This window comes from Stylophora pistillata, chromosome 5 (assembly GCF_964205215.1).
Source record: "Stylophora pistillata chromosome 5, jaStyPist1.2, whole genome shotgun sequence".
Classification (NCBI taxonomy): domain Eukaryota; kingdom Metazoa; phylum Cnidaria; class Anthozoa; order Scleractinia; family Pocilloporidae; genus Stylophora; species Stylophora pistillata.
The window spans coordinates 33,909,181-33,921,858 of record NC_142523.1 but is presented as its reverse complement, the minus strand read 5'-3'; the positions used below and the strand labels follow the sequence as shown (position 1 = coordinate 33,921,858).

Below are 12,678 nucleotides of genomic sequence, written 5' to 3'. Positions count from 1 at the left end.
TGCGATGTTACTCTTTTTGGATCTGTGTTTGGGCAGTCACTAAATAACAATACCTGATACCAGAATGATCTAGAAATTTTTATGCGCGTTATTCGAACTTCGAACAAAAAGCAGTGTCAATTATTTAGAGTGATCTACCTGTGCACTTTGGCTTACAATTTTTTATATATCAATAAGAGATAGCTTAGGTATGGTTACATTGTGCATTACAGCTTCGTAAGGTACAGTAGGGGCAAAAATCTATTACAGCTTCAAATTAACATCTGTCCGGCCCCATGCAGAAAAGCACCCTAGTTTCTCATCTCTAGATACAAGTATACATGTATGTGCAGTTCCTGCAGTTTAATAGATGTAAGTGTACATTTTTTCTTTTTCTCTTTTTTTCTTTCTTTTCCAGGGGAACCACCATTTGGAGTTATACAACCTTTCCCAGAGAGCATCTACCCACTAGAGTACACCTCAGCAAGCGTTACTTGCATTGCATTTGATGCATCTGGTAAACTTCAACCAGATGGAATAGAGTTTTATAGGAGAGATGATCTTAACCGATACAGAAAGTTAGAGGGGGGTAGATTTTTGTTTAATCAAAGAACAGAGAATGTAAGTGAGTATATCTTTGTATTACAGATAATGTATCTGGCTCCAGAAAAGAATAAAAACAAAACAACTTCTGGACCTCAAACTTTACTCCCAAAGCAGGATTCTTAAAGTCGTCATAAATAGTGCGAACGAGGTTGAGTCATGATTTCCCTCCTGAATTATATGTGACCAATGAATTTTGTTTCCTTAAGTTTGTCAGAACATCAAGATTTTCCTGAAACCTCGCACATATAACAAGAGAGATTTGAACTTTTCCTTTTTTGGATACTTGATGCCATGATAATTTTTTATCAATTTGAGCCTGGAATGTGATCAGGACCCCCCTCCCCTCCCCCTCTGTGATCTGTACAGTACAAAGCCATATTCTTCCCTTCCTACTAACAAGTTAATTGCTTTCGTTGTAGGGGGAAACATTATATTGTTCACAACCATGACTTTTAAGAATATAACAATTGAGGATGACAGTCAGTATGGTGATCTTGGAAGCTATGAATGCCATGTTTTTGCGAAAAATGTAAGCTTACCAAGGAGGCATGGCTTTAGTGTCAGTGTTATTACTGGTAAGTCTATGCATTGCAGATGAAATTTCACTACTTCATACCCTCATAGCATAAATAGGGCTATTATATGTATGTCGTGTCTATTCACAGAGTATAGAATTGAGTAAAACTAAACTGTCAGAAAACAGGAGGAAATGCAAGGGATGGGGGTAACTTTTTTGAAGACTGGCATCTTATTTAAACCGCTGAGAATAGGACGAGCTGTTGTAGTGTGGTTACTTGCCATTGTTCAGAGTCAAAGTTCCTGTTATTTTTCACTTCTTTGAATGTGCAATTTACATGAAGGGTGAGTGATCATCAAAAAGTTATGCCCTCATCTTAAATGGTAAAGTACCTCTTCATAAAAATCATTTGCAGCAAAATATTTCTATAAACCATCTCCATTCCTACTGGGAAACAAAATGTATTTGTTAATAGAAAAATCTATCCACCTGATGCTTGAGCTTTTGGCCAATAATCTTCATCTTTGTAACGGCTGCCACGCCTTTTGCCTACTGTTAAGAAGACGTTAACAAACTTGTGCGCATGCGACTCGCGTGCGCGTGCTTTGAGATTACAAAGTATTATTGTAAGCAAATCACACGGACCCACTTTTTAACGTTGACGTGAGTGATTTTTAGAGGAGAGTAGTTGAAGTTTTTTTATCGTTTGGCTAATGGTTGTTGTCATTAACCGTAAGACTACAGTTTTCTCTGTTAGAGTAAAAGTGTCTGTTTGGATTTCCCGTTTCGCTTCCGAATACCTACCTTGAAGTTTGTTTTGGTTCAATTCTTACAAGCGGGACTGTTATGTAAGTGCTAATGTTCCTTTCCTTGAGCTTATATATTGTTCGTTTGTTCGTTTGTTTGAGGTTTTAGCTAGCTTTGCATCTTGCCTTTATATTGGAATGTTTGGAATGTTGGTTTGTCTATTCGCATGTAGCTTAGCTTCTTCCTTATAAATTCATATTTCAGTTTATGATAAATACTTGGATACCACGACTACGTTAAATAAAACGATTCAAGGCTTGACCGTAAAATATATCCTCGCTTCATAGTGTGTCTTCATTTGCGAAGCTCATAGTTGTCGAAATTTTGCTTCGCTTGTGTCGGCCGCTACAATCTTCATGTAATGGTTTACACATTCTTGCATTTCAGGAAATGAAATTCTAACAGTGAAAGTCTCAGTTTCCAGTGTTCTTAATCCAGATGACGACATTATAATCTTCTGCAACCTAACTAGAAGAGGTGATGAATTCAGCACCCCACTGAAGAGGATTTCCCGGTTTAAAGATGGGAAGTTGTTGGAGAGTGTGCGGAATCCAGATTCAGATGTGCAACAGGGCTTTTTAGGCCCATTAAAGCTTACAAAGGTTGATGTCCAATAAGGGGGAAAGTACACCTGCCTTTGGGAAGTAAAGCTGAGGCATATTAAGGAGTACAACGTTACAGATTACACAGTTATTAAGAGTAAGTACAATGAACTATTGCAAGACCTCATAAGTAATTCTTGTTACTGTCTGCCATTCAATTCTTCTGCTAGCTGTTACTTCGGTGAATTTAGTATTGGATCAACTAATAATCCCCTTATTGATATTTTTCTTTCTTCTTATGACTTGTCAGTGTGATTTTGTATTCATTTGATACTGTGAAGAGAAAGTTCTGTCTTAATCACTCACGGGAGTTTAAAGGGGTAAAAGAGCTGTATTGTACATTTTGTATGGCCACTAAGAATCTGCTTGGGCTAATAAGCATTCAATCAATTCTGTAATACCCTGCTTGTTAAAAGCCATACCATTACTAAATAGAAAGTAAAGTACCCATGATGAAAACACAGTTTTATAATTTATTTCTAGAAATACCTTCATCAGCATCTGATTATCTGATTAGAGATGTAAATCTCTCATCATAGCTAGTTTAGAAAATTTGTTATAATTCCATCATAGCTAACACCTTTAAACTGATAAATTGCTTTGTATGAACCTAGTGATCCCAGAATATTTGTTGTTTAACTCTTGTCATGAGAAGGAAAAAACATCTTGCTTCAGTTGTTGGCTGAATAGACTGAGTTTTAAATTTATATGGAGAGGTTACATTGCAGCCACTTCTGGGAGTTGAACGGAAAGCATTTGGTCGAGTGAGACATTTTCCTTGGTACAGCATACCTGGGAAGGTTCATTCAGCTTTAGAGATCACAAAATTTTAAGGCTACCCAGCACAGTGTCCTGGTGAAATTTCAATGGCCCAATTTTTACATTACATGTACTGTGCATAGATGGCATGTCGATCTGTATTTACCATTTTTTCCTTGTAAACCAGGGTAAATGTCTAACCGCCTCCCGGTTAGCTCAATTGGTTAGAGCGCTGGACTGTTGTGCGGGAGGTCAAGGTCGATGGTTCGAGCCCCGGCCGGACCAACACTCAAGGTCTTAAAAAAAACTGAGGAGAATGTGCTACCTTTCTATAATATCAAGAAATGGATAGACATTCTAGTCTTCTCGGATAAGGATAAATAAACCGTAGGTCCCGTCTCCTGCATCTATTAATTAGTTAATTTGGTTAAGCAAGGGGCATTAAAGAAAGCACTCACGAGATTACTGTGACGTACTTTGTACCCCAACACCGACAACATCTAGATTGTTCATTCTCTTCTGTTTTTTCTATTTTTTCTTTTACTGAGGAGGAGAATTTGTCGAAAAATCAAGAAACTCTTTAGTTGTTGATCATTTCCTTAATTCTCGTCACCTTGATGTTTGATTCAAGGTGGTCTTGTAAGCTTGGAGAAATTACATTCTACGTGTAGATGCTTAAGTCACCGTTAGGGATGAAAGGATTATGTCATGGTAGTAGGTACAGGTAACTTTATTTCAACTCGGGTTGTTGAGGCTGACTACCCCCCCTAGAAATACATGCCACCCATCCCATCCCATCCCATGGGAGAACATCCACCACACAGTTATCTTGTGTGTGGTAAATTAACGTCTCCTACCTCTAACCCTTCAGGAGACAGGGCCTACGGTTTATTCGTCCTTATCCGAGAAGACTAGAATATCTATTCATTTCTTGATATTATAGAAAGGTAGCAAATGGTTTACGTGTACATTTATGTTTAATTTTCCTCAGATTTATCACTGTCAGCTGCATTTACATGTAGTAGCACACAGGTAATGTTGTTATTATTATCATTATTATTAGTGTGATCATAGTCATTGCAATTTCCTTAAATGGGATCAGTGCATTTGTTGCTTTATTTTTCACTTATTATTCCTTTGCAGTGAAATCAGACAGTTGGCTGTAATCAGACAACTAAAGCAGCCAATCATTCTACGTCCACTCAGCTTATATATCCACCAATCACAGAATTTATCACAATAGCCATAGCAACAACCATGCTTGTACTTACAGCTTTACTTTTCAGCTGTGACTGACAAATCAGACTCCTTCTCCATGTTTGTCTGATTTCGTTAATCACGGGTACGATTAGTCAGACCCAATTGGAATCTACTTGGTCATGTTACCATTATTTATTACTATAACAATTATCATTGTCATCATTTTGAGCATTATCCATAACACTGCAATTATCAGTGTCTATATTAATACTACTTTGGTTATTTTGATTATTATCAGCATTATGATTCTTAAAATGCCAGTTGCTTTCATTTGATTCAAAATAAATTATAATAATTGAATGATGGCATTTCTTAGCACAACATATCATGTGATTGCAAGTTATACTACAGTATCAGTCCTAAAGAATCACTCAGCCTCTCGTAGGTTTTGTTCAACATGTGGTTTGACCTGTCAATGTTATCATGTCGTTTTATTGTTTGCTTTTTTGTTTTGTTTTAACAGATCCATTGGGCTCTTTGTGGCCTTTTATTGGTATCGTTGTTGAAGCCCTTGTTCTTTTCTTAATCATCCTCATTGCTGAAAAGAGAAAGAAAGACAAAGAAAAAGGTTTGAAACAGTAAAGAACATGTTTGATTCAATAGGTCCTCTTTACACATTTCATTTCCATGTTTTATACAGAATATACAAGTCATGTAGTAGTTGTATTAGAAAATGTAGTTAGTTTCTGTTTAATCTAATTGACCAGTTCACGAGCAAGCGATAAACTACGTGTAAAAGAAGAAAGTAAAATATCAACTAGTACATGTACACTGTAGGTATCAATTGATGAAACACCAATTGTAAGTGGGGAGAATTGAGTTTAGATGTTCAAAATGAAAAAAAACCTATAGTGGGTTTTAAATTCTTGAAATGTATATTTGATATTAAATATGGGCACAATTCTGAAGAAAAATCATAAATAAAAAATATCTTTCGTGGGCATATGACCCACATGCAGTACTATAAATTCTCTCTATGTAGCTTCTTTATAAATAAGTTCTATATTGTAAATAAAGTTTACTCAGTACCCATAGAAGAGACTATTGTACCATTAAGTTGTCTGTACATCTCATCTCTATCAGTGTAGGCAGTCCATTAATTTATATTCTATTTTTTCACCTCTTTCCTATTTGGTCACTGCTGTTGTGTATAAACAGCTGAAAAGTACAATTACCATGATTTTTGTATGTACAGTTAAATTCTCTCAATACATTAAGCTACATAAAGCTTAAATTCTGTGCTACATATTGTTTTGATAGACTCATGTACAGAGGGCTTTTGACATAAGATGGCTCATGTTTTTGAAAAAGACTTGTAAATTTTAAGTAAATGACATAATTGCATTTATTGCCTTCTAAGCTGCTCACCCCATTGTGTGTATCGTACACTATGATGATACAAGTATTAATTTCTCAGTCTTACTACAAACGTTTTGTGTTTCCTAGGGTTGACGGTCGAATGGATTTTAGTTATAGTTCCACAGACTACGGAATTGGCACAAGAGGGCAAGTGCGCTCTCGTTAAGTGGGAGAGCCCCTGTTGCTTAGAATGGTTACTCGCACTGTACGTGTGCAAATCCCAGTCATTTTTGTTGCTTTTGTTCATAATAGGGCTTAAAGATAGCATAGAAACTTCAATTTTATTTGAAAATACTGTTTTTGTGAAAGCTGTTATGTTAGTGCTGTCGAAAGTTTATTCTTTTTCATCACTGGTATCGGAACAAGTCGTAAGAGACATATTTAGAAGTTTCGTCGATTGATCTTTCCATTTTCATTTATAACATAACTAAAGCAAAGCGCGCGCTCTGATTGGTTAATTCATCATCTACTATTTGCCCGTGGGTGTATGCTGCTGACGTGAGCAAATGCTAAGACTATTTTTCCGCGCGCGCTTGTTTTTTCTGATCACGTAAGATTTTTTAAATAAAAAGGAACTCTTGTTACAATGTTTCAATGTTATGTTAATAAAACAAATGGTAAACACCACAGTTTGTTCATAGTTCTGCTGAACTCTTTCCCCGGTTGTTGGATAATGATACGGAGCTTATAAATTAAAGAGGACTTTGGTCGGTATTTCAGGAAGCATGATTAAACTTTATGGAGTTGCTGGTGTGCAGTTAGTTGCTATGAATGAATTTTCGCGCGCTTGTTTTCTGTTGTCATGTAAGACTACACAAAACATTTTTTTTTGTGATGTAGCTCAATAAAAGGACTTCTGTTCTTCGATTGTCTCAATGTTATGTTATAAAACAAATGGTGAACGCCATAGCATGCACTATTGAGTTATGGATGCACTCGGGAGGTTTGCTAAGCACTCAAGAAGCTAGAGTTGCACTCGGCTATCGCTTCGTGCGACTCTTACGCTTCTTTCGTGCTTAACAACCTCCCGCGTGCATCCATAACTCAATAGTATACGCTATATGCCGTTCATCATTTGTTAATTCAAGCTTAAAGGGAAACTCTCTCGCCTGTGATGACTTTTTGAGAAAAGACGGATAACAACTTAAATAAAACAAATCTTTAGAAAAAAAGGGTAAATCTTTTGTAGTTTACGTTGAAATTTGAAACTTTTCTCAACGCGTGGTTCGAGCGTAGGGCTTTGCCTCCCAACGGAATTGACGTAGAAGGGAGAACTCATTTAACTTCCTTTGAGATTTCTTTCACAATAGCACCGAGGTTTCTTCAATAAAAAACGCGCCCCAAAAATACAATAATACCGCAACGATGTGTGGCCGGTGGATGTTCCAATACGCGTAGCGATGGAGTAAGCCTTCATAAATGGCCCGAAGATCCTAATTTCGCAAGATTATGGACGAGAGCCGTGAAAAACACGCGATCCGATTTTGAGGACCCAACAAACTCTAGCCGTCTGTGCTGCATTCACTACTTCACTGCAGATTCTTTTGAGGAACAGTCGGTTCTGGTGAAATCTATGGGTTTAAAGATGAAAGCCCTTTCTAAAATACAATGCTGTTCCCTTAATTTTTGATATTAAACCGCCTGTAAAAAAAAAACAACAAAGGCTCAAGGACGAAAAAATAAACTCTCATCTTCACAAGTCCGTGACACTAGCGCGGGATTATCAAAACAAAATCGACAACAACTACGTGGAGCATACAGAAAACGGAAAGCTGCAAGGGGGTACGTATTACCTGTAAAAGAAATATAACCCTGACCTACTCACACCTCTGAACCTGCAAAACACTTGCGGGAAAATCCATCACATTCTTTCACTTGCCGTGTTCTCTCCTCAGCAGAGACATTCCACAAGCGTAGGATCGTTGAGGGGCTAATGATCCAACAATTCCGCCCCAGTTTGAACAAACAAGTCATTTCTTATATGTCTCCAGACTTTTCCCATCAGGAATCACATAAGATATATATGTATGTAAAGAGAGGACATGGATAACGAAGGTGGAGGAAGCATCTAAGTCCTGGCTTCAGATGAAATATGGGAGACTACAAAAAGGACTCTTGCGTTTAAAAAAGTATCAAGAAGTAAAGTGAACTAACATTAATAAGTGATGATGTCATTACCCAATGACGTTTGAAAAGCAAAAATAAATTATCAAGATTTTATCAACATCTTGAAAAATTTGCCCTGGTATCTCACCACTTCGCATAAAAAAAAAAAACCTTTATGGAATTACACTCAAAAAGGAAAAGGGGAATGTGAATTTAGACTTATTTCGGAGTGAGTAGGAAGCTTCTTATCTTCTGTAGGGGCAATTCAGTTGTCCTAAAATTAGAGGACAGATCTGTGTTAAAAAAACAAAGCTTTCAGATTTCAAACAGACAATAATGGAATTTCTCTTCGAATGTTCAACTCATTGACTCACGAGTGAACGCAGATATGTATCATTTTGTTTATCGTATAAAAACCATGGACCTTTACTGACAAAAAATTCGATGAATGACCCTAAATTGACATATAATCATTTGGCAAACACATTGTATCGAAGGACTATCCTATTAGCAATATTTCCTTTCTATACTTTACTCTGAATTTTGCCTAAAGAACAGAAAAGTTTTCTTACCCTCTAACATTTACCTTTCTTTCCATGTCAGTCTAAACAGGCAATACTGAAGGAATTTAAGACATAGTTTAGTACGATTGTTTCAGGGTATACTTGAATCTGTCTCCTAAGGAGAGGGTAAACAGCCTTAACTGTTTTTGTCAATTTTTTTACTTTTATTATTTGCCTAAAAGTAATGAATTAGGACTGTGACACAGGTTAACTCGATCTAGAGCCAGATCCTTTCACGTCATGCCTTTGTTCGCGCGCAAAGCATTACCTGACATTCCGCCTCGTTTTTTTAAAGTCTTAGAAACGAGACTAGCGTACGCACCTTAATTATTTGAGTTTGCAAACCTCGATGAAAGTAAATTCTTAACTACTTTGATCAATATTTACCTCCACAATCCTTTCTTTCCTTTCGTACTCCTCTCGGTAACTTTCAATTTTTTTCAATCAGCGCACAATTTTTTTTTTTTTTGTTCATGAATCCTTTTCAGCCTAGTGCAATGATCAATCAATCAATCAATCAATCAATCAATTAATACTTTATTTACCCACGTAGCGTCAAGGAGCTCATAGAGCTTGTTCAAAATACGTACGTGCCTCTAAGATTAAGAATCTAAAAAACCTAATACATACTGTCAAAACCTAATTGATTAGAAATTAAAATAACTAACAATTAATATTAAAATTTAAGTCTGTACAGTAAAATTCAAAGTCACTTGAATACAGGTATAAAATGGTGAAGCAATAGCTTAAATAATTTAAAATTAAGATTAAAAATTATGTTTGTACGATGAAATTGAGAGTCACTTAAATACAAGTATAAAATGGAGAAGCAGCTAAGTTTCAATGTTCTCAATAGCTTCTTAAAAAGTTTGATATTACTGGCCAGTTTTACACTTGTAGGTAATCCATTCCACAGCTGCGCACACATATAAGTGAAAGATTTTTTTATAAAATTTAAATTAAATTTAGGTGCGCACAAATTAATACCGGTTCCTCTCAGATTGTACATAGTTTCCCTAAAACTATATATTTGGGACCGTCGTTATGCAAACATTTATATAACAGAATAAGGTGTTGTTGTTTCCTTCTCTGGTCTAACGTTTTCATATTCAAGATTCGCAGCAATTCACCATAAAGGGTAGACTTGAGATAACCTAGCAGTGATCTAAGAATATAATAGTTGGCATCTTCTAGCCGATTCGCTTGCACTTTCCCCAATCCAAGAAAGAGGGGGCAACAGTATTCAAAATGAGGGAGATTGAAAGTTTTATAAAGCCTTAACATAAGATTGCCAGGGACAGAACGCCTGATTCTCCTAAGTGCGCCACAGTTAGCGTATACCTTTTGAAGCTGTTTAGTAATGTGATCCTTGAAAGATAGCATACTATCAAGTTCAATGCCAAGTATGGTGACAGATGGCAGTGTCTCAATGACAGAGCTGTGTATGGCCAGGTATTTATTTATACTCGAAATTTATGGAGCTTGTCAGGTACCCAGCTTAGATAGCTAATGAATCGAGTAGAAAATAAATAAAAGTATAATACTAAAAGGTGACAATAAAAGTTCAGAGATGATAAGTAAAATATAAGGTTAGCTAATTAATTAATTAATCAACCAATTAATAACATTATTAAATACACTAATATAACTATATACATTGTACTGAGAAGATAGGGTACTAAAACTACTTCCAGAGTAAGAATTACATTAAGTCTAAGAGCTACAAAGGGTACAATTACATACGTCAAAAGTAATTTTCCTGATACGTGCTACAAACTCTTTTAGTGTTCGTGAAGTTCTTAAGTCATTATTTCAAGAGTTCCAGATTTTTGGGCCAAAGTACCTGAAAGTATTTAGCCCATGCTTAGTAGTGTTGACTCTGGGTTGTACAAGAATCAGTTCGCCACGTAAGTTGTGTGATTTGTTTACTTACAGGGACCAATGGGTACTGCTTGCGTCTTTGTGTTGTTGATCACCAGATGATTCTCTCGAAACCACGATGATGGCCGCTCAAGACCATTATTCACTACAAATTCGAGAACCATGGGCGAGATGTCTGAGGCATGCATGGTTGTGTCGTCGGCGTATAACCTGAGAGATACATCCGGTATGGCGTAGTTCAAGTCATTTATATAAATGTTAAACAGCAGCGGTCCGAGGAAGGACCCTTGGGGAACGCCCAACATTACTTCTGAGTAGTTGGAGCAAACACTGGACAACTTAACTCGCTGTCTTCGCCCAAAAAAATAGGAAGAAATCAAGTTTAATGCAGACGGAGAGGAGCCATACGCTTTTAATTTAGCCAATTAGAGGTTATGGTTAATATAATCAAATGTTTTGGACAGGTCCACTGCCACGGCTATAACTGCCTCCCTTTTGTAAAGGCTTCGCCTCCAGTCCTCAGTCATCTTCAAGAGTGCGGTGCAACAAGAGTGTTTCTTCAAGAACCCAGATAGATTCGGAGAAAGATGTACATGGAAAGCGCCGTACAGCTGGTCAAACATAACCTTCTCGCACACTTTAGAAATGGCGGTAAGAATGGAAACAGGACGATAATTTTCTTTGCGTGTATCCTCATCTTTTTTAAATACCGGTGTCAAGTTCCCACTCTTCCATTCGGTTGGCCATGATTGGTTCATAATCAGATAGTTGATCAGCTGTGTTATCTCCTCCGTTAGGATGGGAGCAGCGAGCCTTAAGAGACGCGGTGAAAATCCATCTACGCCAACAGCCTTCCGGGGATTTAGATTGTCAAAGATTTGACGAACATAGCCACAGCTCACAGGCTGGAAGACAAACTGATCTAGCAGCATTTTGCTAGCGATTAGATTTACACTTGGATGATCGTTGAAGTCATTTTCATGGTGATTTGTTGAAACTACATTGGCGAAATAGCTATTAAACATTTCCACCACCTGCCTGGGTTCCGCCGTGACCACACCGTTCTCAGCAAGAGTTATGTTACTTAGTTTATTAATGCCAAAGTTATGAAGAAGAGGCTTCATTTTCTTCCAAAATTCACCAGGATGTTTCGCTCCCGATGCCGTGTCGTAACAAAATTTACTTATTCCTTTGCGCTTAAGTGAAGTTACTTTATTACGCTGTTGCTTACAAGCAACAGCGTTGTTGATTAATTACGTTGCTTTATTACGGTGTTGCTTATGATGAGATGAATTACGGCCGCGCTAAAGCACGGATGACATCAGATCTCAGGGGGATTGTCAAAAGTTTCTAAGCTAAAACTGGGTACTGAATGACATAATTTAAAAAATCACATGCTGGTATTACAGCAGATTCGGCCGACATTATAAAAAGGTAACCCCACCCCCTCCCCTCTGAGGCCTTAGTATATCAGTGAGCCCCCTCTTTGGCAGTCAATTTTTGATCGTCCCTACTTTAACAGTCCTCTAGCGACGACTGACTCCTTCTTCGTCCTCCTGAAAAATGATGTGATCCCCCAAATCTCCCCTCCACTGCGATCAATAACGAGTGGTCTCTAATCTCATAATGAATAACAACATTTTCTAATTAACATTATCACTTACTCTTTCTTTTTGTTCATCAGAAATTTTCGTTTTCCAGGCCCTACAATTTAAAATGGGAAAGAATGTTTCATTCAAAAAGTTCTTATAAACTCTGAAGCTAAAAGATTTAGAACAGTTACGCACGTGTTAAACAATGTCGTTGCCATTAATGAGTTCACATCAGCCCTCTAAAAGGTTACGAGCCCGACAACGTTGGTAAGTAACAGGCTGAAAAAGGATAACCTCGTATCTTATTTAAGGAGTCGAATATTAACCAAAATGCTTAGTATTTTTGACGGGGTCATTTCAAAAAAAGAAAATTTATCTTTATGATATTTCCGTTTATTTGTGTGTCGCTTTTTTGACGAACTCTGTGGATAAGTGAGACATGAAATGAGTCAACGTGGGGACTGAAGCAGTCAGACAATCAGGTGTAACATTAAAACCTGTCGTTCTCAGTCAAAGTAATGGTCACACCATGTCACCTCAGAGCGAGACCAGACTCATCCCCAATCTTTCCCTCGCCTAAGGACCCGTTACTATATATCACCAGGGGAGGACGGGGAGGATTTCAAGGGGTTCACAAAGTTTTTAGG

The 12,678-nt window shown here is 37.3% G+C and overlaps 1 long non-coding RNA gene across 1 annotated transcript; it reads left to right on the top strand.

Moving 5' to 3' along the window:
* Positions 1-1,905: 1,905 nt before the first annotated feature.
* Positions 1,906-6,754, top strand: LOC148731588 (uncharacterized). The gene is made up of 4 exons (XR_016001832.1): positions 1,906-2,608; positions 4,262-4,302; positions 4,994-5,098; positions 5,977-6,754. It is a non-coding gene; the product is annotated as an uncharacterized LOC148731588 (long non-coding RNA).
* Positions 6,755-12,678: the final 5,924 nt, after the last annotated feature.